Source organism: Triturus cristatus, chromosome 7, assembly GCF_964204655.1.
Source record: "Triturus cristatus chromosome 7, aTriCri1.1, whole genome shotgun sequence".
NCBI lineage: Eukaryota > Metazoa > Chordata > Amphibia > Caudata > Salamandridae > Triturus > Triturus cristatus.
The window spans coordinates 1,689,093,002-1,689,120,809 of record NC_140590.1 but is presented as its reverse complement, the minus strand read 5'-3'; the positions used below and the strand labels follow the sequence as shown (position 1 = coordinate 1,689,120,809).

The following is a 27,808-nucleotide window of genomic DNA, read 5'->3' as shown; positions in this document are numbered from 1 at the left end:
ACAAATACGAGACCTATTGCATTACAAATGCTTGTTTCCTCAGTGCCGGAGGCCTGCAAGATGAAGCTGAGACGCGCGCAGTGTACACGATGCACCCCGTGGTGGCAGTAGGCCACTACTGCGCTGCAACTACAGCAGGAGAAAAGCCCCATTGCCTCCTGTGGCAACAGCGCTGCACCAGTGATACCCTTTCCCCCAGCACGAGAGAGGGAATATGCAGGAAGCACAAGGAGTGCAGCGCCACACTGAGGAACAGCAGGGCAGAAGATATGCCCAACACGGTTGAGTCAAAGAAAGCCAGGGTGGTCTTGAAAGCGCTGTGCACCCCCAGTGGTCATCTGCCACCACCACAGGAGAGGAGAAGACCATTTGCCCTCCTAGGGCAACCCCGCCACACCAACATAAACCCCCAGGCACAAGAGGGGAAGCCGTGCATCGAGCACAAGAAGCGCTGCACTGGGAAGCAGCAGGACAGAAGGTAGGTCCGCATGAGAGCAAGGGGAGCCTCCAGTCTTGTCAGTGGTGCTGTAGCAAGGCATAGGACGGCCCCAGCAGTGTGATTGAGGCGCTGGAAGACTATGGCTGGTCACATAAGGGTCTCAATGGCAGAACTAAGCTAGTTTAAAGCACCAGAAACATGAGCAGCCTCACCACTGCCTGTAGGAGCACCGGCTCACCAGGGCATATCCTGCTAAAGAAAAGAGAGACCAAGATCATGAACTTCAGGGGGACCAGTGGTCATAAAACAAAGACTCAGGGCACCTGAGAGTGTAAGAGGATCACCCATGGCTTCTGCCCAGCAACACCACACCCCCACTCCCAGCATGCCCTAGGAGCCCTCCATAGGCCCAGAAGAGATATGCTTACCACAAGGTGCTCTAGGGCCCACACCGGATAGGTAGCATCACTCAAACATGGTAAGTCATCTCAGTTGATACAGCTCCACCATTGAATAACAGGAGGTGGCAAGGTCTTGCACCGGGGACCTCAACCAGTTGCAGACGTTTCAAAGAGCCAAGCAACATCACCAAAGCATGCTTCATGATGGATGCTTCGGAATTGGACTCCGACAACACTCCTGACGCATCATGTTTTTGATTTGTTGACACTAACCACGAATCATCTTGAACATCAGCAGAGTGAGCCAACTTCGTACAAGGGCATGACTTCAACCTGTATGCACCCGGAAGGTCCCCGGCGTTTCTGAGCCACAGTTTATGTCCTGAACCACTCAGGTTAAATTATGAATGTGAGCGGAGACAACCTGTTGCAGCTCATTTCATCAGCCCGTATGTCCACTGATGTCCTGCTTATTGACTCTAGAGACTGAAGGACCATGTGGTATCCAGTTTATTGTTGTTTTGTTTCCGCAGGATGGACTTTGTTGTTTTTCTTTTGGATTTTTGGAGGAATGTAGTGTCCTGCAGGACATGCCACTCAGTGGCTGCTCCATAGGAGCCGTGCTAACACCCATCCAACACAGACGTCACCAATCAGGTGACCCTGCTGATAAAAGGGGCCGTGCACACGTGCCCTGGGCCAGTTACACCCACCATAACCTTGTGTCCATGCTGTCTTTTTATCTAGTATGTGGGCCTAGGGCCTACTACTTTACAGTGAGTGCCCTTCTGTGTCCAAATATGGCAGTGTTTTGCTAACCAACTGGTGACATGGGCCTGTTTTCCTTCTCTACATGCAATCATGACTAATGGTTTGACACACAGTCCAAACCTAAGTATATTATTATTGAAAACAATAGGTCTACCTAAAGCTGTCTGTAGCCAAGACCTAAAGACGAGAAACCTCGGGTCCGCTGCTCGGTTGCGGCCAGGCACCCTACGAGGGTGGACACAAGTGGACTGACAGGGCACTCACTCCATCCAGATTCACAAAAAAAGCCGAAACGCACCACCACGTTTCTATAAAGACCCTCCACGATAATAAACAACCACCACGGCGCCTACAGAGCCAGTAAATATCTCCAGACATCACCACTGACTCACACGTGAGAAAGCGCTTGGAAGCAGGTCCGTTAAAACGTTATAAAACACAGTTTACCCTACAGTGAGAGAGCTGATCCCCGAGTCCTTGCCAAGTGATTCACTCTTTAGAAGTCATCCTGGCAGCCAGGTGGGGGACAGGGCCGGACTGGCTACCGGGCGTTTTGGAATGCTGCTGAGCTGGGGGGCTGATTTCGTTGATGGGGACCTGCGTGTACTGAACGAAAGTCGTTTTGCTTTAATTATTTCGAAGTACACGCAGATCTCCATGAACGAAATCAGCCCCCACCGCAGTGAAATCAGCCCCCTGCTCGGCGGAATTCCAAAACGCCCGGTAGTCAGTCCGGCCCTGGTGGGGGAGGGAGGAGATCCCAGAATTCCTGTCAGGAACGGGCTGTTGCACCGGTGAGAGACAGGCGTGCCGGGTCTTGCCAGAACGAGTCAGCAGGCTTTTGAGAGACACAGCAAGAAGAGGGAGATAAAAGATGGGGACCGTGAGGCGTGAAAGACAGAGTGAGAGAGAAGGAAGGAGAGAGCACAGAACTAGAGAGGACGACCGAGAGAGAGAGCTCAGGAAAGTGCACGCATGAAAGAGAGACATGGAGAGGCCAAAAGAGAAAATGATGGCAAAAGGGAGAAAAGGAAGGGTGAAAGGAGGAGAGGAAAACAGAGTTGGCTCAAAAGAGACGGGGGAAAGAAAGAGACAGTCAGGTTGCCTCAGTGTACACGCTGGAAACCGCAAACTCTACGGTGCAGGAGAAAAGGAGAACTAGACGCTCATGTCCGGCCATATTAGCTGCCAATTCCGCACACCTTGGTGCCAAGGCACCGCTGCCACGCCCACTTAGGGAGGAGGACCGCCCGCGCCAGTGATAGAGAGTGGCTCTCCGTTAACTCCAGTGGGGGCAGAGCCACCAGCCCACCTCTTCCAAGCCTCCCACGTCACCACTCCCCGTCATCACAGTGTTACCTCCTCACCGCCCACAGCACAGGCCGTGTACTGTCGGGGGCAATGCAGCCTCGGCCTTGTCGTCAGGAGTAGGGACCCCGATGAGACCCTAGTAGGTGCTGCTGACCTGGGCAGTGGTGGGAGCACTGCCGACATCCGGGGAAGACAGGAGCTGTGACTAACTCACTTCCTGGGGCACTACTTGACACCAGAAGGCCGTCCCCGGCAGTGCCAGGAGGAACTCCTGCGTCCACAGCACACGGTGATGGTTGGTGACCCAGGAGGGAGAGATGCAGGGTGCGTGAAGCTGCTGGAACTTGTTCATCTGAGGCAGACTCCTAGCCTCTTGCAGGTCGCTGTCGTTTGAGCTAGGGGTGGGCAGAGAACTATGCTCCGCCAGCGGAGTGTGCTGAGATTTGTCTACTCCGCGCTCCGCTGAGAACGTGGAGTATAGGGCAAAACTCCTACTCCGCAGCAGAGCTCATGCCCCGGGCCCACTCCCAGTCCCAGCTTCCGAACCCTAGGCCAGGCCGGGGAGAGCCTCCCCGGGCCCTGATGGACCCCCATCCCCAGCGCCCGGATCCTCAGCTAGCTTGCAGGATGGGGGGGTTCCCACATCCCATGGCCTGCCGGATGGAGCTCAAGCCCCGGGTCTAGTCCCAGATTTCGAACCCTAGCCAGGCCGGGGAGAGCCTCCCCGGGCCCCGATGGGACCCCGGTCCCCAGCGCCCAGACCCTCGGCTGGCTTGCAGGACAGGGAGCTCCCACACCCCGGGGCCTGCCGGACAGAACCCAAGCCCCGGGCCTGGTCCCAGCTTCAGAAGCCAATGGACCCCTGTCCCCAGCGTCCGGACCCTTGGCTGGCTTGCAGGACAGGGGGCTCCTGCACACAGGGGCCCGCCGGACGGAGTCCAAGCCCCGGTCCCAGCTTCTGAACCCGAGCCAGGCCGGGGATAGCCTCCCCGGGCCCCCCCGTCCCCAGCACCCGGACCCTTGGCTGGCTTGCAGGACGGGGGACTGCCGCACCCTGGGCCTGCCGGACGGAGCTCAAGCCCCGGGCCCTGCTTCCGAACCCAGCCAGGCAGGGCAGAGCCTCTCCAGGCCCCGATGGACCCCCCTCCCCAGCACCTGGACCCTCAGCTGGCTTGCAGGACTGGGGGGCACCCGCACCCCAGGGCCCGCCGGACGGAGCTCAAGCCCCGGGCCCGGTGCCTGCTACCGAATCCAGCCAGGCCGGGGAGAGCCTCCCCAGTCCCCGGTGGACCCCCCTGGGCAGCGCAGGACATCGGCAAGTTGCTGCCATCCCAGACCCGGCCCAGGCGTCCCCTGCTAAGGGCTTCTCCAAGCTCTCCAGGTGCACAAGCTCCGGCTCGACCCCCCTTTCACGCAGGGCTGTCCTCCTTCTGCTCCTTACCCCGGAGACAGCGGGGAGCTAGGCAGTCCTCCCTGCTCTGCAACCGCCCTATCCTGGCTACTGACTGTCACGCCCCCCCACACCCAGACCTTTGGGCGTCAGGGTGCTGACTCGGGCGGGTGAGCCTTCCACCTTCCACCTTCCCGGAGCCCGGGGGCAGGAACCAAGGAGGGTTAAGCCCAGGCCACATCCTCTCCCCGCTGGCCTGCCCAGGGAACCCATTTTTCTTGACTATTAAGCCCCCACATAGTGGGGGCTTACAGAACCCTGGGGAAGGACAACAGTTGGAGTCAGCCAGGCCAGTAGGCCGACCATCTGGTCACCCGGCCTGCAGGGCCATCTGGTTACCCAGCCCGTAAGGGAATCTGGTCGCGCAGCCAGGCGACCAGATGGCCCAGGATGACCCAGCCCCCAGGTGGCCTGAGACAGCCAGACCCAGTCGCCCTTGCAGTCCAACGACGGCGAGGGTGGCCAGGTGCTCCAAGGCACCTGCTCGGGAGGCTCCTTCCCCGGGGCTGCTCGCCTCCCTGCTCGACTTGCCTGGGAGCAATGGGAAGGAGGGGTCCCAGTCGGCCCAGCATATCTGGTCACCCTGCTAACCCGGTGCGGCAGGGATGGGAGAGGGATCCCCCGTGCAAGAGGGCACGTGGTAGAGGAGACTCGCGCACGCCCACATCGCCCCCTCCGCGTCCCTCCCGGCATCAGAGGGACCCACACCGGGTGTGGTGGAGGAGGGCGTCCGTGGGCGCCCACACACAGAGAGATAAAAGCCTAACTCAGAGGATGACTTTCAATAGATCGCAGCGAGGTAGCTGCTCTGCTACTTACGAAACCCTGACACAGAATCAGGTCGTCTACAAATGATTTAGCACCGGGTGCCCCACGAACATGCGGTGCACTAAGGGCGATGGAGGCGGCCACCTTCTGTCCGCGCTCCAGTCCCTAGCGAGCAGCTCTACGCACCGGCCCCCCGAAAGAGACCGGCTTTCCCAGGCCAGCTGAGGCTCCATGGCACTGTGTTATCATTACAGTTTAGGGGGATTCTGACATAGAGGTGTTCAGTCATAATCCCACAGATGGTAGCTTCGCCCCATTGGGTCCTCAGCCAAGCATGTACACCAAATGTCTGAACCTGCAGTTCCTCTCGTACTGAGCAGTATTACTATTGCAACAACACATCATCGTAGGGTAAAACTAACCTGTCTCATGACAGTCTAAACCCAGCTCACGTTCCCTATTAGTGGGTGAACAATCCAATGCTTGGTGAATTCTGCTTCACAATGATAGGAAGAGCTGACATCAAAGCGACGTCGCTATGAAAGCTTGGCTGCCACACGCCAATTATCCCTGTGGTAACTTTTCTGACACCTTCTGCTTGAAACCCAAAAAGTCAGAAGACCGTGAGGCTTTCATGGTCTGTATTCATACTGAAAATTGAGATCAAGCGAGCTTTTGTCCTTCTGCTCCGTGGGAGGTTTCTGTCCTCCCTGAGCTTGCCTTCGGACACCTGCGCTATAGTTTGACAGGTGTACCACGCCAGTCAAACTCCCCACCTGCCACTGTCCCCGGAGCGGGTTGCGCCCGGCGGGGTGCCGGGTGCTTGGAGCCAGAAGCGAGAGCCCCACGGGGCTCGCCCCCGCCACACCGGGCAAGTGAAAAAACGATAAGAGTAGTGGTGTTCACCGGCGACGAGGGCCTTCCACTTATCCTACAACTCGCATGTCTCTTCACAGTGGTAGACTAGAGTCAAGCTCCGTGGGGTATTCTTTCCCTGCTGATTCTCCCAAGCCTGTTGCCTTGGCTGTGGTTTCGCTAGATAGTAGGTAGGGACATTGGGAATCTCGATCATCCATTCATGCGCGTCACTAATTAGATTACGAGGCATTTGGCTATTTCTGTACCACCTTGCGGTGGCTCATTCTGAGTTATAATGCTGCCCATCTGCATCAAATCGGTTTTGCTTCCAACAATACAACATTCTTTTGCTTCGGAGTACAGCCACACTGAACGCTGTCCTCACTGGAACTGGGATCACGTATAGGCCAGAGATAGTACACCCTGCAGTAATATTCCAAGAATTTAAAATTGTCTACGAACAGTCCTGAGAAATTAAAATGTGATTAGCAGGACATCAATAATCAATGTGTGGTAATTATGTGTATGTAATTATTTGAGACCTATTCATCATTCAAGACATTTCAATAATTATGATGTACACAATAGTATCTAAATTGTTATAAGCACACATCTATAAAAAATACACATTTACAAATTGCACATCTAAATAGAAAATACACATCTATAAAACTCTAAAAAATTCACATCTATAAAATTCACATCTATACTAAATCTTGTGTCAACTATAAACTAATATGTAACTGTATAACCACATTTAAATATTGAAGGATCAACTGTTTAAAACAATAAGCTTTATAAGGGTGACATGTGTGCTACAAGAAAGTGTACATCTCAGTATAAGCTTGATATTTAACTGTCCATGAATACTTGGCACATTTTGAGAGTGTCCAGTAAAGTAGTCAGGCAAACATTTTTCTTGAATGGGAATGACATTTGCAGATCTAGATCAGCCAGAAGAACATCATTACATTGAGGCCAAATACCACGACACCCAACAAAAAAGCCATGAAATTTTACAGTGTTACATTTGACGAGATCTTGAAACATCAATCACTATAGCTGTACCATTTTTGGTAAACACTACATCTGGTTTTCGTAGTTCACCTTGATTATTCTTAACATGAGGTTCCCTATATGCCATCCAACCACACCTTTTTGCTCCATCAATTGCTCTATTAGGAGAGTCATAGTTACTCCCACCGTTTACCCTCGCTTCATTGAATTTCTTCACTTTGGCATTCAGAGCACTGGGCAGAAATCACATCACGTCAACACCCGCATCGGGCCTTCGCGATGCTTTCAGTCGGATTCCCCTGGTCCACACCACTTGTAAGTCAGCTGCTAGGCACTGGCCGAGGCAGAACGCTGGCCCTGCACCCACCAGGGAGAGGGCACCGGGAGAGGCGACCACCGTAGCTGGGGCGATCCTCAGGATGGGCCCGGTTGGCATCCATAGTAGCCGCCGCCCCAGAGGGCAGCGCCTCATCCAGCTGCAGCATGCGCACAGCCCCGCTTGGCGTCCCAGCCCGTAGAGCCTAACCTTATCCCAAAGTTACAGATCTGACTTGCCGACTTTCCTTACCTACATTGTTCCAACATGTCAGAGGCTGTTCACCTTGGAGACCTGCTGTGGATATGGGCATGGCCCGGCGCGAGATTTACACCATCTCCCCCGGATTTTCAAGGACCAGCGAGAGCTCACCGGATACCACCGGATACCGCCGGAACCACAACGCTTTCCAAGGCTCGGGCCCCTCTCTCGGGGCGAACCCATTCCAGGGTGCTCTGCCCTTCACAAAGAAAAGAGAAATCTCTCTGGGGCTCCCGCCGGCTTCTTTGGGATTGTTTGCGTTACCGCACTGGACACCACGAGGGTGCCTGTCTCCACCACTCCAGATTTGGGGATCTGAACCCGACTCCCTTTCGGTCGGCCGAGGGCAACAGAGACCATCGCCCATCCCTTCTGAACGGCACTCGCTCATCTCTTAGGACCGACTGACCCATGTTCAACTGCTGTTCACATGGAACTCTTCTCCACTTCGGCCTTCAACGTTATCATTTGAATATTTGCTACAGCAACCATGATCTGAACCTGCGGCGGCTCCACCAGGGCCCTCGCCACAGGCTTCCGTGCTCACTGCGGCGGCCCACCTACTTGTCGCGGATTAGCCCTTGCGGCTCTCAGACGCTACAGCGCCATCCATTTTCTTGGCTAGTTGATTTGGCAGGTGCGTTGTTACACACTCCTTAGCGGATTCCGACTTCCATGGCCTCCGTCCTGCTGTCTATATCAACCAACACATTTTCTGAGGTCTGATGAGCGTCGGCATTGGGCGCCTTAACCCAGCGTTTGGTTCATCCTGCAGCGCCAGTTCTGCTTACCAAAAGTGACCTACTAGGCACTCACATTCCATGCTCTACGCCAGCAAGCCAGGCTTCTTACCAATTTAAAGTTTGAGAATAGGTTGAGATTGTTTCGGCCCCAAGACCTCTAATCATTCACTCTACCAGATAAAACTGGGGGCTCCAAGTGCCAGCTATCCTGAGGGAAACGTTGGAGGGAACCAGCTACTAGATGGTTCGATTAGTCTTTCACCCCTATTACCAGGTCGGACAACTGATTTGCACGTCAGTACTGCTATGGACCTCCACCAGAGTTTCCTCTGGTTTCGCCCTGCCCAGGCATAGTTCAACATCTTTGGGTCCTATCACTCATGCTCCTGCTCCACCTCCCCGAAGGAGTGGGCGAGACAGGCCGGTGGTGCGCCCGCCACTGGATGTGCGGCAGGATGCCACCTTAGCTGGCGCACACCGGCTCTCACCTTCATCGCACCACAGGGTTTCGCTCAGCCCTCTGACTCGCGCACGTGGTTGCTTCCTTGGTCCATGTTTCAAGACGGGTCAGGTGGGTGACCAACATCACTGCAAACCCCTGGCACCCAGCAAGGGGCTCCCCACCAGCAAGCGCAACATGGTCGGGGCGCACTGAGCACAGTTCACCCCAGTCGACAGTCTCGCATGGAGCAGAGGACCCTGTCCCCCCTTCCCTGCCCCGCGTGCCCCGAGAGGTGGCCGGGAGGGGGGGCCTGGGGGAGGGCACAGAGGCGGTTGAATCTCCCTCAGGCCCCGAGGACACAGCAAATCTGCTGCCAGGGGGGCTGTAACACCCTCTGCCGGAGCGCAGGGGCGCCTGCCACCCCGAAGCCTTCCCAGCCGACCCGGAGCCGGTCGCAGCACACCACCACGGAGGAAATGCACCCTGTGGGGGCCCCGTAGGAACCAGCCCTAGTCCTGCAGACGGGATCTGGAACTCCCAGGCCACCGACCGTCCCGCCATGTTGAATCCTCCGAGCGGACTGCACGGACCCCACCTATTTACCTCTCAACGGTTTCATGCCCTCATGAACTCTCTCTTTCAAAGTTCTTTTCAACTTTCCCTTTCGGTACTTGTTGGCTATCGGTCTCGTGCCCATATTTAGCCTTAGATGGAGTTTACCGCCCACTTTGGGCTGCATTGCCAAGCAACCCAACTCCAAGAAGACACAATCCCCGAGTGCCAGGGGCCGCTACTGGTCTAACACCGCCCGCGAGCTGAGCCTCGATCAGTAGGACTTGGGCCCCCTGAGCGACGCCGGGGAGTCGATCTTCTGGATGCCACATTTCCTGCAACCGTCGCCAGGCGTGGATTCAGCGCTGGGCTTTTCCCGCTTCACTCGCCGGTACTGGGGGAATCCAGGTTAGTTTCTTTTTCTCCGCTTAGTAATATGCTTACATTCAGCGGGTCGCCACGTATGACCTGAAGTCGTAGTCAGAAAAAATGCCAAAGCGTTGGGGGGAGCTGCCAGGAATGTGTCCCGGTGACGCGCGCCCTCTTTCCCCGGATCGGATCTGGAGGGGGTTCGCCCTCCCCGGGAAACCAGCCGTGGAGGTGGGTGCCCAAGGCATGTGCGCGTGGGCAGCCAGTGGGACACCACAGATAGCCACACCAGTTCTCACATCTGTCATTAATGCTGCACTTCAGGTCGGTCGCCCAGACTCTTGGGCCTTGTCGGTCATTGTCTCGATTTTTAAAAAGGAAGACCGGGACAGTACTCTTTGCTACAGGCCCATTTCTCTTCTGGACTCTGTGGTAAAGGTGGTGGGTCGCAATGTTCTGGGTAGACTTGTATCTTGGGTCGATGAAAATAACTTTCTAAGTGACATTCAATATGGCTTCCGCCCAGGCCGTTCCACCATGGAACAATGTTTAAATCTGCACCTGGTTCTGACTAAGTATACTGTGGCGCGTTCCAGCACCATATACCTAGCCTTTCTGGACCTATCCCAAGCGTTCGATCTAAGCTATGGTAGTTGATGTATACCATTGGCATTGATAGTAACATTATCTTATTTCTCAAGGACCGTCATCGAGACTCAAGGGCGGCTGTTCGCTATATAAAAGACATGAAAGTGACCCGGCAAATAAACATTAAGGGAGGGGCGCGTCAGGGGTGCATACTAGCACCCTTCCTTTTTAACTTATATATTAACTCTCTAGAGAAGGCCCTTTTGTCCACAAAAGCCGATAGTCCTCAGGTTGACAAGCGCAGTCTGCCAGTCCTACTATATGCGGACCACGCGGTCCGCAGGGCGAGGAAACCGAGGGGCCAACAACTTTTATTGAGTTCTTTTACTCACTTTATGGAGGTCCTGGACCTGACGATTAATCACTCAAAATCGTTTATTATGCAGGTGGGACCTCGTACAGCAAAGCAGATTACCTTTAAGCTAGGATCATTACCAATACCTAAGACTAACGTCTTTTCCTATTTGAGGGTTTTGTTCGATGACTCCTTGAGCTGGTCCCCATTACTTACTCGGAAGAAAGGGGAACTAGTGAAATCTTCTGCAGCTGTCTTTAACTTTGCCACTAGAGTGGGAGGGTAAACCAATAGGGGCACTCTTGAAGATTTACCAAGCAAAATGTATTTCAAAGGCTAGTTACGGGAGCGAGATCTGTGGCTATATTGGGGTCGGGCCCTACAAATCACCGAAATCTCTTTCTGTGCCGCAAAGTATTTCTTTGTACGTTGTGCATGAAGAACTTGGGAAGCCTTTCTTCCCAGATGAATTGGCTTTTCGTCCCCTGGCATTATGATTCAGGATTTGGGCCAAGCAGGAAAATACACTTATTAAACACATCTTAAAGGACTGTCTTTCGCTTGACCATCTTTCGCATATTCCATGGCTTCAGTACAGAAGAGTAGGCCTTTTGAGGCTAGGCAGAGCAGAACTATTCACCAATCCCGAGAGTACATGTAAGAGGGACTATGCATGGGCCAAAGAGTGTTTTCAAGAAGGAGCTATTGCAAAAGAGAGGAAGTAAAGCTGTGCAAGTTCAGTGTTCATAGGCACATTATGTTACAAATGGTGCCAACCACAGAACCATATCTTTGAGGGCTCAAAAGCATTTATGATCGTTTTTTATTGACGAGGTTTCGGCTCGATCTTTTTCACTATCTCTTGGCTCAACTGTGTGGCTCCCACAGAGGTCAGTGTCTCATGCCCTGTGGCTGCGACAGAGAGTCTCCTCAGGACTAGATGTAATTTTTAATGTTCTGCAGTTTTTATGATCTTCCCAGAAAATTATTCATTATCCCTACCCTGAAACAGGCTGGTTTCATGAGGGTTAAATCAGCTTTTATCTTTTTACAACTTTTTTCTATAGGTACTGTTTTGTACACTCTTAATTTTTTAAGGGCAGCCCTAAGACCAGGTCAAGTTGTGATTAATTTCTGCACTGTAATCTATGTATTTTAGTTATAAACCCAGTGTAATTTGATGTATTAACAGTTGTTAACCTATATTATGTAATCGCGTAACTCTCCGGAATCGAACCCCAATTCCCCGTTACCCGTGGTCACCATGGTAGGCACAGAAAGTACCATCGAATGTTGATAGGGCAGACATCCTAATGTATCGTCGCCGTCACGGGGACGTGCGATCGGCCTGAAGTTATCTAGAGTCACCAAAGCGGCCGGGCAATCCCGGATTGCTCTTGGTCTGATAAATGCATGCATCCCGGGAGGTCAGCGCTCGTGAGCATGTATTAGCTCTAGAATTACCACAGTTATCCAAGTAACAGATGGAGCGATGAAAGGAACCATAACTGATTTAATGAGCCATTCGCAGTTTCACTGTACCAGCCGTGTGTACTTACACGTGCATGGCTTAATCTTTGAGACAAGCTACTGGCAGGATCAACCAGGTAACCGCACCTGCTGACAGGGTGGGGTTTGGGAGCCAGTGCCCGTCTCCCCGATCGACAAACTTTGCATACCCCTCCCTCTCGGGACTCTTTTAGGGAAAGGAGCCCCCCCGCATGGGCCAGAGGGCTCGCTGGAGGGGTGGACAGGTGCGGTTGCACGGGCACCGGTGGGTCCAGCCATCTCCCCGGAATGAGAGAGGCGGGCCGAGGCACAGCCTGAGTGAGACGCAGGGGTGCTAGAGCCTGGCGGCGGTGGCACCCCTCAGAACGGTCGTTCCGAGCATCTGTGGAAATGAGCAGTGCAGAGAGGGGTGACGGAGTGGCGCGGAGCCTTTGGACCTGCCGGGCGGCAGTGTCCAGGGCCTGGCGCCACCCGACCCCTTCTGCTCAGGTTGGACCACTGGGGGGCGCGAGCTACCAGGGCCGCTCGGCCTTCTGCTGAGTCAGGGGAAGGGCCAGGCGGCAGGCCCTCAAGTCGGACAGTCCATGCGGGGTGGAAGCTCTTTGCTTGAAACAACAGCAAGGCTGGCCAAGCAGTCCATCCCTAAACGGACCGAGCGTGCCCAATCGATCAGAGTTCGGCCGGGGCCTGCCCCTGGCAGGCCACCCTGCGCGGGGGATGCCGGCTTCACGCCCGGCCCACTCCTTGGGCTGGCAGGCTTGGATGGAAAGGCCCATCTGAAAGGGCTGGGAGGCAGGTGCAAAACCAGGCCCCTGGGGGCCCCGGTGGGAGGACCTGGGTCCTGCCTTGCCCTGTCTCGAATTCGCCTGACCTCATGGGGGTCTGACTGACCCTCTCCCTAGTAATATGAAGGAAAAATACCTCCCTTTCTTGAAATCCGTGCGCACCGGGTGATGGAGGGGACACACGGCGCGAACGTGCCCGACCTTCTGGAGCCCTCGCTACGATCAGGGAGGCAAATGAGCCCTCATCGGGACTTCCAGGGAAGCCCGGCCATCTGGTTGCCCCATTGGAAAGCATTGCACGCGACCAGATGGCCGAGGGGATAGGTGCGACCAGATGGCTGAGGGGAAAGGTGCGACCAGATGGCCGGGCTCGAAGGGAAGCCATCTGGTCGGTCTGTGCCCTAACGAAAGGGCGAGCGGGTGTCGGGGCATGGGGGGCAGAGGCCCGGGCCCCAGCTGGGCCTCAGCCATGGGGCTGTGAGGGGGAGCCGACGGGCCCGCAGACACCTTGACAAGCAGGCCAGGCGGGGGAGGTCTGCACGGGACCGACGGACCCCCGTCCCAGGCCCTTGGTGGAGTAGAAGGTCAGAGGAAGGGGCCGAGGGTGGGAGCACCCAACCTGGAGGCTGGCTGGGCCCCTGGACCCCATTGGGCTCCCAGGCCCAGAGGTGCAGGAGAAGTTTCCCTGGGCCCGCAGGACCCCTTCCAGGGCACCCTGCCACACGGCAGGCCTGAGGAAGGAGCCCAGGGTGGGGAGGCTGCCCTCCCCGATGGAGCTCCTGAACCCAGCCAAGCAGAGGGGGTTGCTCCCCAGGCATGACGTAACCCCGTCTCGGGCCTTTGGCATAGCAGCAGGGCGGGGGCAGGGCCCAGGCCTGGAGCACCGGACCCGGGGCCCGGCAGGCCCCTGGATCCAGCCAGGGCTCCCAGGCCCACAGGTGCTGGGGAAGCCTCCCCGGGCCCCTGTCCCAGGCACCTTGCTATGCGGCAGGCCTGAGGACAGCTCCTGAACCCAGCCAAGCAGGGGAAGGCTCCTCAGGCACTATGGAACCCTGTCCCGGGCTCCTGGCAGAGCGGCAGACCAGGAGACGGAGCCCAGGGCGGGAGCGTCCTACCCGGGGCCCCTGGACCCAGCTGGGGCTCCCAGGCCAGGAGGTGCAGGGGAAGCCTCCCCGTGCCGGTGGGACCCCATCCTGGGATGCGGCAGGCCCGAGGACGGATCCCGGGCTCGGGAGGCTGCCCTCCCCAGAGTCCTCAGCCCCGGCCGGAGCTCCTGAACCCAGCCAAGCAGGGGGAGACTCCACGGACACTATGGAACCCCGTCCTGGGCCCCTTTGCGGAGCGGAGCCCAAGGCGGGAGCGCCCTCCCCGGGGCCTGGATCCCTTCGGGCCTCCTGTTCCCAGAGGCGCAGGGTGGGGCCTCCCACGGGCCCGCAGGACCCTGTCCCAGGCGCCCTGCGACTCGGCAGGTCCAAGGGCAGAGCCCTGGGTTGGGAGGCCGCCCTCCCCAGGGCTCTCAGGGGCCCCTGCTGGATCTCCTGAACCCAAGCCGCACTGGGGAACACCCGACAGGTCCTGGGCCCATGGCGGAGCGGAGGATGGAGCCCAGTGTAGGGAGCGCCTGGCCAGAGCTCTCAGGCCCGGACACCCAAGAGAGGACCACCCAGACCCAATGGAGCCACGCGGCGGGCCGGAGGACGGAGCCACAGACGGAGGGGGGGGGTTTGCCTGGCCTTAGCCCATTTGGTCGCCGGCTGGGAGCCCCCAGCCTGTGAGGGGTTCCGGTGTACCCTGTCCCTAGTAATCTGGAGGAAGGGTACCCCCTTTTCTGGTAACCCATGCTCACCGAGTTAGGGAGGGGACCCAAGGTGCGGACGCTCCCGACCTCCCGGAGCCTTGGCTGGGATCGGGGAGGCAAACAAGCCCTCTTCAGGACTTCCAGGGCAGTTTGGCCATTTGCCCACCCAAACTGGAAATGGCATTGCGTGCGACCAGATGGCTGACGGGGAAAAGGCGCGACCAGATGGCCGAACCCAAAGGACGGCCATCAGCTCTCCCTGCGCCTTAAAGGAAGGGCTCTCGCCTGCCCTTGGAGGGCTCGGGGGCTCTGCTTCCCGGGGGCTCATCTGAACCCTTAGCTCGGTCTCGGGCACGGGCCTGCGAGGTGGGGGGACCCGATGGAACTCTGACCCGGGGCCTGCAGGCACCTTGACATGCAGGCAAAGTGGGGAGGCCTACCCTGGCCCGATGGACCCCCGTGAAGGGCACCCGGACCCTCGGCTGGCCGCAGGACGTGGGCTCCCGCACCCCAGGGCCCGCCAGAGCAGAGACACCCACCACGACAAAACACAACCAGCTCCGATGCATCCTGATCAACACCCACTCTGCACGCAAACACGCCGTCCAGCTCTGGGACCTACTCGACACCGCATCTCCAGACGTCGCCTTCCTGACCGAGACCTGGATGAACGAAGCCTCCTCTCCATATATCGCCATAGCCATCCCCGACGGATACAAGATCGCCCGCAGAGACCGCACCAACGGAGTCGGAGGAGGAATCGCCATCGTCCACAAGAAGACCATCAGGGTCTCAACAAACACCGACGACACTCTCAGCACCGCCGAACACATGCACTTCCAGATCCACACGGACCCCAAGACCACCCTAAGAGGCACCCTCATCTACAGACCACCTGGACCCCAACCACAATTCTGCGACTCCATCGCCGACTTCATCAGCACGCACGCACTGACCTCCACCGACTACATCCTCCTCGGAGACCTGAACTTCCATCTGGAGAACAACAACGACAGCAACTCCTCCACCCTGATAGACAACCTTGCCAACCTCGAACTGGAACAGCTCGTCACGATGCCGACCCACATCGCCGGACATACACTCGACGCCATCTTCTCCTCAAGCCCACACGTCTCCTTCAGCCACATCTCCGAACCCACCTGGACCGACCACCACTGCATCCACTTCACCTTCCGAAAACCCATCGCACATCAACGCACCCTACAGATCCCCGTCGGTGCTGGGGCAAAATCACCGAAGTCCAACTACAGACAAACCTCGCACTCAACCCACCGACCAACCCCTCCAACCCCGACGATGGTGCGCGCACCCTCAGATGATGGATGGACGACTGCACCAACACCTTAGCCCCGCTGAAAAAATAAACCCTCAGACACTAGCAAGAGAGCCAACTGGTTCACCCCGGAACTCCTAGCGCCAAAACGCACCTGCCGGAAGTTGGAGAACATATGGCACAGCGAGAAGTCGCCGGGCAGCCACGCAGCCCACAAAGACGCCATCCGCAACCACCACCACCTCATCAGGACCGCCAAGAGGACCTCCTTTAAAGACCGCCTCGACAACAACGCACACAACAGCAAGGAGCTCTTCAACGTCGTGAAGGAACTCTCCAACCCCAGCTCCAATGCCAACGACATCCCGCCGTTGCAAGCCCTGTGCGACTCCCTCGCCACCTTCTTCTACCGCAAGTTCGCCGACATCCACGCTAGCTTCAACCCCCGGACGACCCTAACAGGGCCCAACACGCCGGACCCACCACACCCCAATGACCACGACCCCCTGACAATCTGGACCAACGTGAGCACCGAAGTCACAATCAAGACCATGGGCACAAGCCACTCCGGCTCACCGGATGACCCTTTTCCACACATCTTCAACAAAGCCGGCAGCTCCATCGCACCCCACCTGCGCAACATCATCAACCTCTCCTTCGAGACTGCGACCTTCCCTGAAAACTGGAAACACGCCGAGCTCAACACCCTACTGAAGAAACCCAAGGCGGACCCGAGCGAACTGAAAAACTTCTGTCCCATCTCCCTGCTTCCGTTCGCAGCTAAGGTCATCGAGAAGATAGTCAACATCCAGCTCACCCGCTACCTCGAAGACAACAGCATCCTGGACCCCTCCCAGTCAGGATTCCGCAGCAACCACAGCACCGAGACCGCCCTCATCGCCGCCACAGACGACATCAGGATCCTACTGGACAACGGCGAGACGGCGGCCCTCATCCTTCTGGACCTCTCCGCCGCTTTCAACACCGTCTGCCACTGCATGCCACGCACACGACTCCACGACGCAGGGATCCAAGACATGGCCCTGGACTGGACCTCCTCCTTTCTCTCCGGCAGAACCCAGAGACTCCGCCTCCCCCCGTTCCGATCCGAAGCCTCCGAGATCATCTGCGGCGTCCCGCAGAGATCCTCCCTCAGCCCGACGCTGTTCAACGTCTACATGGCGCCTCTCGCACACATCGCCCGACATCATGACCTCAACATAATCTCCTACGCCGACGACACACAACTGATCCTCTCCTTCACCAAGGACCCCCTCTCCGCCAAATCCAACCTCCACCAGGGAATGAAGGCCGTCGCCGACTGGATGGAGGATAGCCGCCTTAAGCTGAACACAGACAGGATGGAGATCCTCATCCTCGGGCCCAACCCGTCAGCATGGGACGACTCCTGGTGGCCCGCGTCGCTGGGGACACCACCCGCACCCACCACCCACGCACGCAACCTGGGAGTAATCCTCGACTCGAAACTCACCATGACCAAACAAGTCAACGCTGTCTACTACACCTGCTTCAACACCCTCCGTATGCTCCGCAAGATCTACAGATGGATCCCGACAGACACAAGGAAAACAGTCACCCAGGCCCTAGTCAGCAGCAGACTCAACTACGGAAACGCCCTCTACGCCGGAGCCCCGACCAAGCTCATCAATAGACTGCAAAGAATCCAGAATGCCTCTGCATGCCTGATCCTCGACGTCCCGGGCCGCAACCACATCACCCCCCACCTGAGGAACCTGCACTGGCTCCCTGTCGACAAAAGAATCTCCTTTAAGCTCCTGATCCACGCACACAAGGAACTCCACAAGACCAGCCCAGCCTATCTCAACAGTCGACTCTCCTTCTACGTACCCAACAGGAAACTCCGCTCCGCAGACCTCTCCCTGGCTACCGTCCCACACATCTGCAGAACCACAGCCAGAGGCAAAACCTTCTCCCACCGCGCCGCCAAGACCTGGAACACCCTCCCCCTCATCCTACGACAAACCGAAGACCTTCTAACCTTCAGGAGACAACTCAAGACCTGGCTGTTCGACCAGTAGCAACAGCACCCCCCCCTCTCCCCACCCTCAGCGCCTTGAAACCCTTGCGGGTATGTAGTGCGCTTTACAAATTATTTGATTTATTGATTGATTGATTGAGTCCCCGGAACCGGTCCCCGCTTCTGAACCCAGCTAGGCCAGGGAGGGAGTGAGCCTCCCCGGGAAGCAGGCACCCCCGTCCCAGGGCAAGGGCTACTCGGCAGGCCGCAGGACGGGAGCTCTTGCACCCCAGGCCCGGCCAGAAGCCCAGGCCCCAGGCCCAGTCCCTGCTTCTCAACCCAGCCAGGCCGGGGGGATCTGGCAGCCTGCCCGGGCACTAGGGACTCCCGTCCTGGGCACACAGACCCTCGGCTGACCCCAGGACGTATGCTCCTGCCCTTCAGGGCCCGCCGGAGCCCAGGCACTGGGCCCTGCCTCTGTGGAGGCGGGTGGCAGAGCGGAGCAGATTTCCACAGAGTTTTTTCATAACTCCGTGGAACTCCGCGTAGTGCCACTACGCCAGTTCCGCCCAGGGTTAGTTTGAGCCCGTCCTGATGGCAGATGGTCCGCTGTGGTGGTGCATGAGTTGTGAGGCTTAGTAGGGTACCGGTGCCTTTGGTACATACCGGTGTCTGTGGTTGTGCATCAGAAGCTGCGGAGGCGCACTGGTCTAAGGGGGATGGTAGAGGGCTGTAGCTGTTGCAACGGTTGCTGCTGGCGCACCGTAGAATATGTTTGCTGCTGGGGCTGGGAGGACCAGTGATTCTGGTGGCGCACTGTTCACCGTGCTGGCGCACCGCATAGCTTTGGCAGCTGCTGGCGCACTGGTGCCGCACGGTGGCTGCTGGATCATCTGTGGCAGCTGCTGGCTCACCGGTGACTGTGGCGGCTGCTGGCGCACTGGTGAGTGTGGCGGCTGCTGGGGCACCGGTGAGTCTGATGGCGCATGGGGGCTGCTGGCGCACTGTTGACTGTGCTGCTGGCTCACTTTGTCTGACTGTGTCGGCTGCTGGCGCACCAGTGACTCTGGTGGCACAGGGTGGCTGCTGGGGAACCGGTGAGTGTGACGGCTGCTGGGGTACAGGTGAGTGTGGCGGCTGCTGGCGCACCAGTGACTCTGGTGGCACAGGGTGGCTGCTGGGGCACCGGTGAGTGTGACGGCTGCTGGGGTACAGGTGAGTGTGGCGGCTGCTGGCGCACCAGTGACTCTGGTGGCACAGGGTGGCTGCTGGGGCACCGGTGAGTGTGACGGCTGCTGGGGTACAGGTGAGTGTGGCGGCTGCTGGCGCACCAGTGAGTCTGGCAGGCCCGGTTCTAGCAGGTGGGCCTGGTGGGCCGGGCCCACCCAAACATGAGCCTGGCCCACCCAAACAGGAGCCTTGGCCCTCGCAGTGATGGCTTGAAGGCAGGGGCGCAACGCCATTGGGCTCAAAGTGCTTCAACCCCCAGTCGTGTGTGTCAGCCGGGCTGAGACAGCTTCCTGGGCGCACACACACACAGACAGTTTTTGAGATTATCGCAGCCGCACCTGAGTACTTCTCAGGTCTTTAAAAGACTGTTTACATGTTAATGAGGCTTTGTTTATTTTTTCACCCCTTCATCTCCACATGGTGAAAGGCGACAAATCCTTTCTTTGACAAGGGTAACCTTTGCCTACTGTTCTGCTGCATGGATATTTATTTTTCTACGCAGCACAGGAGAAAATAAGTTTATTTATTCTCATTCACCTTTCCTAACCCCTGCAGCTGTTTATCACATCAGGCTGTGACACAAAGTTTGATTAATGGAGTAGGTAAGAGAATGTGTTACTATTTGTTTTTCTTTTTAAAATCTGCACAGGCCCAGCAGGACCCATACTTCGTGTGTACTTCATTTAAACTGTTTTTATCATTACCATGGATGATGCAGGACAGCAATAATACAATACAAAATGCTCAGATAACTCTGGTGATTAATGATCCTGCTGGAGAGCAATCATTTGTCTGTTAGTAGTTTTTAAATATACATGAACTGTAGTTTATGTGGAAGCTCAGTGGGTTACTGCCTGTGTCACAGAGATCCTTGTGTTACTTGCAGTTCAGAAGTTACGATCGTAACATAGGACAGTGACCAATGAACTGTCATCAAAGAGCTGCATACAAACATGAATGGTATAGTTAGAACTTCGCTTTTTAGGTCTCGCCTGACCCAGCGCATGCGCTGGTCTGGCGAGACTTATTGAGAGGGCTCCAAAAAGTGCTACCAGGCCAGCCTAGAGCTACAGTGCATGTGCGCGGGCGCGCGCGCCACGCTTTACCGCGATTACTTTCCACTTTGATGTTTGATCGCGATCACTTTCGCGGCCGCACGGCTGCTTGGCATTGCCAATAGGTCTCGCTTTTGGGACCTTATAAGTATTTAGTTATGCAACTGTTGCATGGCTAAACACTTATAAGGTCCCAAAGGCGAGACCTATTGGCTATGCCAATGCTTGTTTTGTTTTGTGATATAGTTAGAACTTCACCAGTCTTTCATTATTGTAATGTTGCTAAAATGAGTATGTTTGGGCAGATATACATTTTTATCAGTAAAGCTGACCCCCATGGAATACTTTTTAAATCCTAAGGTTGTGTTTCCCAGACCAAACTCTCTTAAAATATACTTCTCACCAGTATGGATGGCGTGATTCATACACCTTCTAATCCTCATTGGCTTATGTGACATTCCCTGTAGACTGATTTATATACTTGTATGATTCTTTGTCTCTGTATCATGTGTGCGTGGTGTAAAGTACTGACACACACTACACTGATATGAGTTGCTCTATACAACAAGCATTTGCAATGCAATAGTTCTCGCATTATAAAAGTGTGAGCAGTTGGCATTGCTAATAATAATGCAACACTAGCTATTGGCATTGTAAATGATAATGGCATTTATTTATGTGTTTGTTTTATAAAATAGATAAAAAAAGGCATTGTCGTGAACAATGCCAATAGCTTAAACTTTTGCAAATGCGAAACCTATTGCATTGCAAATGCTTGTTCTACTATGGTTTGTGTCAACCTGTTTCGGTCACTAGTTTGTGGTCAGTAGGTCTGCAGCTGGTGATGCCTGGCTGTGTTGGGATGTTCGCCAATGGTGGTGCATTTTCCTGCACCATTAGTGTTTGTGCAAAGATGACATGGTCTGGGCTAATGACCTCATAGTCCAGTCTATGAAAGCGATGGTCCTGGCAAGTGATAAGATAGTCACAGCCATTGATGTAATAGTCCAGGCAAGTTACATAATAGGGTTTCTGACAATATTATCTTGACCTGGCATTAATGGTCCGTCCTCCACAGACCGGTTAGGGATGCTGGTGATTTGAGCTCTCCAGTTGCCTGGGGAGGGCTGTGATTGTGTCACTGTTGGGTAAAATCTGAATTCTGGGGCAGAGTCTGACGCTGTGCTCCCCTGATGAAGCCCCCTAAAGGTGGCCTTGAGCATAGACAGGCAGGGCCTGGGCCTGGTTTGATCCTACACCAACCCTTTACTGTACTCACAAGTGTTACACAGAGGTCAGCGGAGCCGGAGCCGCCGTCCAGGACTGCAGCTGCCCCTGCAGCAGGGGCATACCATCCATCACAAGTGGAGGGGGGTTTGTCACCACCTGGTACGGGGATGCTTTCCCTCTGCAGACATGTGAACAATGCCAGCAATGCTCCTGTGCCGTTAGTTACAGCATCCTCGCCAGGTACAGGCACCAGGCGCTGTCCGTACAAGTCAACACCATGTGTTACTTTACTGCAGAGGTCACACAGACCACTTCCCTGGGTACCAAGAATGGAGGCCTCCGCCTAATAACATGCTTAATGTAGCGCCTAACCTCGGGGCTTCCGAACACTGCATCCAGATGTTAGTACCAGTCATCTCCATAGAGCTCCGTCGACGGCAGAAGCATGAAGTACGGAGTAAGCCCTGCTTGCAGCAAATGTGTCACCTGAACTGCATACGCAGATCTCCGCAGCAAACACATTAATCACTCAAACTATCTCATTGACTTTATATGTGATAGAGGATTCCGAATTATACCTTTAAACTGCCCGAAATTGACGGTGCGGTTTTCTTCTGGTCGAAGGGTGCGCGCAAGTACTGCAAACACGCTCTGGAGCAGCGTTTTCCTCTTTTCCTTCTAGTCGGGATTTTGCAATGCCATATGAGTTCTCTTCCAGACTATCCGTTGGAAAAAGTGCATTCTTGTCTGAACCACTAAAAGATGGTTAGTAATAACAGCGCCCCTTCCGAGACTATAATCCCTCCTGTAGTATTGAATCTATTGTCTATATCGCTTTCTGAAGAGGCAAGCGGTATCTTACTATAATACCATAAGTAACTATTTACATTTATACAATGATGTCAGTCTCCCATAGCATGTAAAGTGTGCTGACGTCTTATTGGACCAAGTACGTGCTACAGAAAAATAGAATAAATGACATTTATTGTTGAAAGGTTGTAGCATGGCTAAACACTTATAAGGTCCTAAAGGCGAGACCTATTGGCAATGCCAATGCTTGTTAAATATATTTTGGATAGGGCCATTAAAAGACTACCTTTGGGGGTTAAAGCACCTTTTCTTAGCTTCTCCACACTCTTCAGCTGTGCAACTGACATAGAGAGTCCCTCCGACCTTCATCTTTCTCTTGCTTCTACAGAATCATCGGACACAGTTGGGGAGACCTGCGCAGGAGGTAACTAGGAAGCTGCACGTCATCCAAGCAACGAGCATCCTCTATTCTTTGTTCATTTCCCTCCTCTCGTACTCAACAGCACTCGGGTCCCGATTACAAATGGCCCATCAAATTGCCATCCCTACACAAAACCATGTTTGCACAGGGTGGTGTGAAGTTTGCCGCGCACCTGTAATAACTAAGTTCAAAGGGCTGGTATTTATCAGGATACGCGGGTTTTGGTGCATGGAGTGCCACAATCTGCAAGTTATTCCCCAAAAAGTTGAAACAGGTGAAAATTCCGAACATCTGTGTCGGATTTCATCGGATTACATAATTATCACATCTGACATGGGCCACTTACTGTAATCAGGCTCTTGGCCTCTCGCCTGGGCCGGTACATTCTGCTTTCTGTTATTCATGATTGGGGTAGGGAGAGGTTAGCCTTGGTTTGCCCCCCCCCCACGCGACCCCCCAGCTTCAAAACTGTTAATTGCTTATGCGATACATGACGGATGTTCAGATAAAGGCCTCCGGACGAATATATACTATCCCATCTATAAAACAAAATAAAGAGACTCGAAAGTAAATATATTTAAGTATTAATATTTCATGAAATTCACTCATCTCGACCGGTTGAAAAGGCACGCACAAATCTTTGCATGTTGGCTGTCTTTCCACTCCACATCTCTGCTGCAAGTTCCCTCCTTACAATCCTTCCCAGAAGAAAGTAGACAGCATTACTCTAGGAGAGTAAAACCTTGGGGCAGTATACATTTGCAATGACGTACCAGGAATTAAGTTTATATAAAGTCAAATACAGTCACAAAACAAGGCCTCTGGCTCGGATGGCCATGGTAATTTTAAACGTGCAAGTCGCGTTTTTGTGTATGCCCGCTTTAGTTGAGGTGAGACGTGGAACAAAGGAGAACTTCATTTTTTTTGTTCATTAAAAAAAAAAGCAGTTTGAGGGTAAATAGGGGTTTTAAGAGATTGAAAGGGAACAGGAAAGTGGAGGATGTTAGAGAAAGTACTTTACGTTGTGTGTGGAGATATGGCCATATTGGAAGGAAGCAAACCGCGGACGGGAGAGGAGGATGGTAGAGAAAGTGTAGTAGGCGGTGTGCTGTGTCTGCCTGCTGCTGACGTGGCGTCGCTGGTCTGGTTCCTGTAAAGCTTTGTCACAACGACTTGTTAATTGATGTTAATGAGAGTGCCTGAGGGCTTCATTACATTTGTGTAAAACTTTGGCTTATGGAGAACCGAAGGTTATTGCAAGTGGAGACAGTGTGCTGTGTATGCCTGCAAAAACTGTAAACCAGCAGCGTCGCAAAAGGCAAAGCTAAAGGCAGGATGCTTAGTATATTAATACACTAAACATCCATAAGTGCACTCTGCTAAACTCACGAGGGAATGACTGACCGTGGTAGGGTATGTGCGTGTGTGAAAGTAATCGCGATCGCGATCACATCAAAGCGGCCGTGCGGCCCGCGAAAGTGAAAGCAAACGAGTGCTTTCAGGCCTCCAAATGGTGCGCGCGCCCGGCCGACGCACATGCACTGTATTTGGAGGCCTGAAAAGCCACTGTTTGAACTTCCAAAACTCGCTTACTATAAGTCTCGCCAGAGCAACGCTAAAGCGCTGTCTCAGGCGAGACCTAATAAATGAAATGCATATGAGAGAGGGGCTACGTAAAGATGAGGGGCACTGTTGGAGGGTGGCAGTGAGGGAATTTGAGGAGGAGGTAGTGGGAGGGGCTATGAAGCGATGAAGGGCACTGTTGAAGGGTGGCAGTGAGGGAATCCGAGGAAGAGGTCACGAGGGGGAGGGGCTATGGGGAGATGAGGGGCACTTGTGGCATGTGACAGTGAGGGAATCCGAGGAGCAGTAGGTCAATGGGGGGGCCATGGAGGGATGAGGGGCACTGTTGGAAGGTGGTAGTAAAGGTATTTACAGAGAAACAGGTTATTTGTGAGGCGCCAAAAAAGACTTTCGCATCAGCGCTGAAGCCGGCCCTGTCATGGCCTTTCTGGTTTTGTTTATTTAATTAGCAGTCGGGTCATAAGGGCTACTGTGGAACATACTTTAAGGTACATGCTAATTATATTTACTGCTATATTCAATAAGTTTGAAGGTGATTTTACTAATGTTTTTACCGGGGAAAAATGAAAGTGGAGCCCGATGGTGCCTGATATGGGACTGGGGCCCAAGGTCAGCTGTGAGATAAGGTGCACTGGAGAGGAGTAGTGGATAATCCAGCCTGTAAGGGAGTGCGTTGCAGAGTCCGGGGTCAGGTGGAGGTAGTAATGAAGAGGGATTCTCCCTGAAGACTCGCACAGAGGGAGCATGTAAGGGAGTACGTTGCAGAGTACGGGGTCAGGTGGAGGTAGTAATGAAGAGGGATTCTCCCTGAAGGCTCGCACAGAGGGAGCCTGTAAGGGAGTGCGTTGCAGAGTCCGGGGTCAGGTGGAGGTAGTAATGAAGAGGGATTCTCCCTGAAGGCTCGCACAGAGGGAGCCTGTAAGGGAGTGCGTTGCAGAGTCAGGGGTCAGGTGGAGGTAGTAATGAAGAGGGATTCTCCCTGAAGGCTCGCACAGAGGGAGCCTGTAAGGGAGTGCGTTGCAGAGTCAGGGTGTCAGGTGGAGGTAGTAATGAAGAGGGATTCTCCCTGAAGGCTCGCACAGAGGGAGCCTGTAAGGGAGTGCGTTGCAGAGTCAGGGGTCAGGTGGAGGTAGTAATGAAGAGGGATTCTCCCTGAAGGCTCGCACAGAGGGAGCCTGTAAGGGAGTGCGCTGCAGAGTACGGGGTCAGGTGGAGGTAGGAATGAAGAGGGATTCTCCCTGAAGGCTCGCACAGAGGGAGCCTGTAAGGGAGTGCGTTGCAGAGTCCGGGGTCAGGTGGAGGTAGTAATGAAGAGGGATTCTCCCTGAAGACTCGCACAGAGGGAGCCTAAATAGTGTCACTTGCCTGATACTCCCACCTCAGAAACCTCCTCTTCCCATCAAAGGAACAGTACATGGAAAAAACACTTTTTGAGAGTGATAATATTTAGAAAGAGATTTGGAAAAGAGTGCGTTTTACTGGGCCTTGTAAGACTAAAAAGAGATAAAGGAGGGCCCTGAAGCAGGTCTGCCTAGACATATACGCGACAAATCGAGCCCGCAGTGGCCCTCCCAAATAAAAATTCTGGAGCCGGGCCTGGAGTCTGGAGGCGCATGGTGGCTGCTGGCTCACCTGTGAGTCTGGATTCGAACCGTTGACTTCGGTGGCGCACAGTTGAGTGGCTGCTGGCACACCCGGGCATCCGGCGAGCGTGGCGGCGCAGGCACTACGAAGACTTGCGCTCCGCTGTTTGTCCTCCCCGGTCGAGTCGCGCAGGGATTGCTATAGAGATCGGGGCGGGGGGGAGGAGGAGGAAGTTTGCACACACCTGAAGTAAAGGATAGACGCTAAACCCCGGGGACAAAGACAGGCTTCTTTTTAGCCGGCTCCTCTCACACTCCCAGTTAATTAATAATGGGAGCGAAGCGCCGCGCCAGCTGACCTATAAATTATGCGTGGCTCGGCAGGGAGAGTCGATCTGAAACCTGCTCCTCTAGGAAGACAAACAACTGGCTGGCCTGCTGCAGCTCAGCGGGATAATGCGTCTACCGCAGAGGCAGGATTTATAAATCGTAAGGCGAGAGCGTTGACGCAAATAAGGTGCGAACTGGGTAATGTGCAGATGTAGAGGTCAGCGTGTCACTTGCCACCAATAGCATCCAGTCCCAGTCAGATAGCTTCGCGGGTTTATGCACCTGCTGCACAGCTTCGTGTGTAAGCAGCTAGCCTGGTGTGCGTTCCTGCAGGCAGATACATATTTGTGTACCTTGTGCAGTGATCTCCGTGACGCCTGTGTCACAAGTCCTGCACCAGGAACAGGGCGTTAAAAGGACCAGTTGAATAAATCTATGCATGCAGCTGGTGGCAGCTTTCAGAGCCAAAGGTAGAAGGGTTCTGCAGCCAGATGCATCGATGATAATGCAAACGCAGGGTAGTGGGCTGGAATCTCTCTAAGATACCTTAGTTGGATAAACTACCTACGGCAGCAGCCTCACAGCGACCTGCGGATCACTGGTCTGTATGCAGTGGCGGCTGGTGACATTTGAAAGTGGCGAGGCGTAAACTTATTGTGGATCAACAAGGAAAGGAAGGTACTCTACCTATTTTTTTTCTAAATGTACAATGTATCATATCATAAATACACTGACACTTAAACTAGACCTATATAGAGCAAGAAAATTTCAGTGCATAGTCAAAGAAAAATTTGTTTATATTTTTATTTTTTATTTTAATCAATTTTAGACAAAGGGATTCAAAAAGTGAATGAAATCCTCAATAATTTATAAGAATAACAAACAATATCGTAAGCCACAATACCAATAATGATGACAGAAAGGTCCCAATCACAATCACGCACATACAGACACACAAACTTATACCGGTATCATATCACACCTTAAAAACAAAACTCATACATCTACTCATAAAAATGCCACTCATCGAGTGGGGGTCCAAAAAACTTTGCCTCTTAAATCAATATATAAGCAAAAGCATATAGGCATTCAATGCTGTGCTAAAGAAAGCATGTTCAAAATACAAGATTTAGGGCTTGAGTGGACCCCTTGGGAGCGCCGACGCGCGTTTCGGTGAACGCACCGAAATGCAGGTGCCACCTTCCTCAGGGCGAACAAGGAAATGGTTTTGGCGTTTTAGCTGGGACCTGTGGGGAATCTAGTTGTTGCAAATAGGTCCAAGTGAGGACACAGGCAAGAAGAATCTCTGATCTCAGGCGAAAAACGGGGGTCAAGAATGTTCACAAGAACAAAGTCTGCTGTAGGGGGAGTATTAGGCTCGCCTTCAAAGTCGAATCCTTTTAGTTATAGATTTACGGCGACATAATGGTGGGATAAGGATCCCCGATGACGCTAGATGACTCATAAAAATGCAACTCATCGAGTGGGGGTCCAAAAAACTTTGCCTCTTAAATCAATATATAAGCAAAAGCATATAGG

General features: G+C 54.1%; 1 protein-coding gene and 1 pseudogene across 4 annotated transcripts in view; both read right to left on the bottom strand.

Moving 5' to 3' along the window:
• The window catches only part of LOC146812759 (tyrosine-protein phosphatase non-receptor type 6-like), a 370,963-nt gene extending 344,711 nt beyond the window's left edge, over positions 1 to 26,252 (bottom strand). For 2 of the 4 annotated variants that reach the window (XM_085619859.1, XM_085619858.1), the window contains exon 1: positions 25,989 to 26,116. The gene's annotated coding sequence lies outside the window, so the exon portion shown is untranslated. Of the gene's footprint in view, positions 1 to 25,988 lie in introns of all 4 variants that reach the window. The other 2 variants (XM_085619857.1, XM_085619860.1) reach the window with 2 other exon arrangements.
• Positions 5,127 to 9,806, bottom strand: LOC146812760 (28S ribosomal RNA; annotated as a pseudogene).
• Positions 26,253 to 27,808: the final 1,556 nt, after the last annotated feature.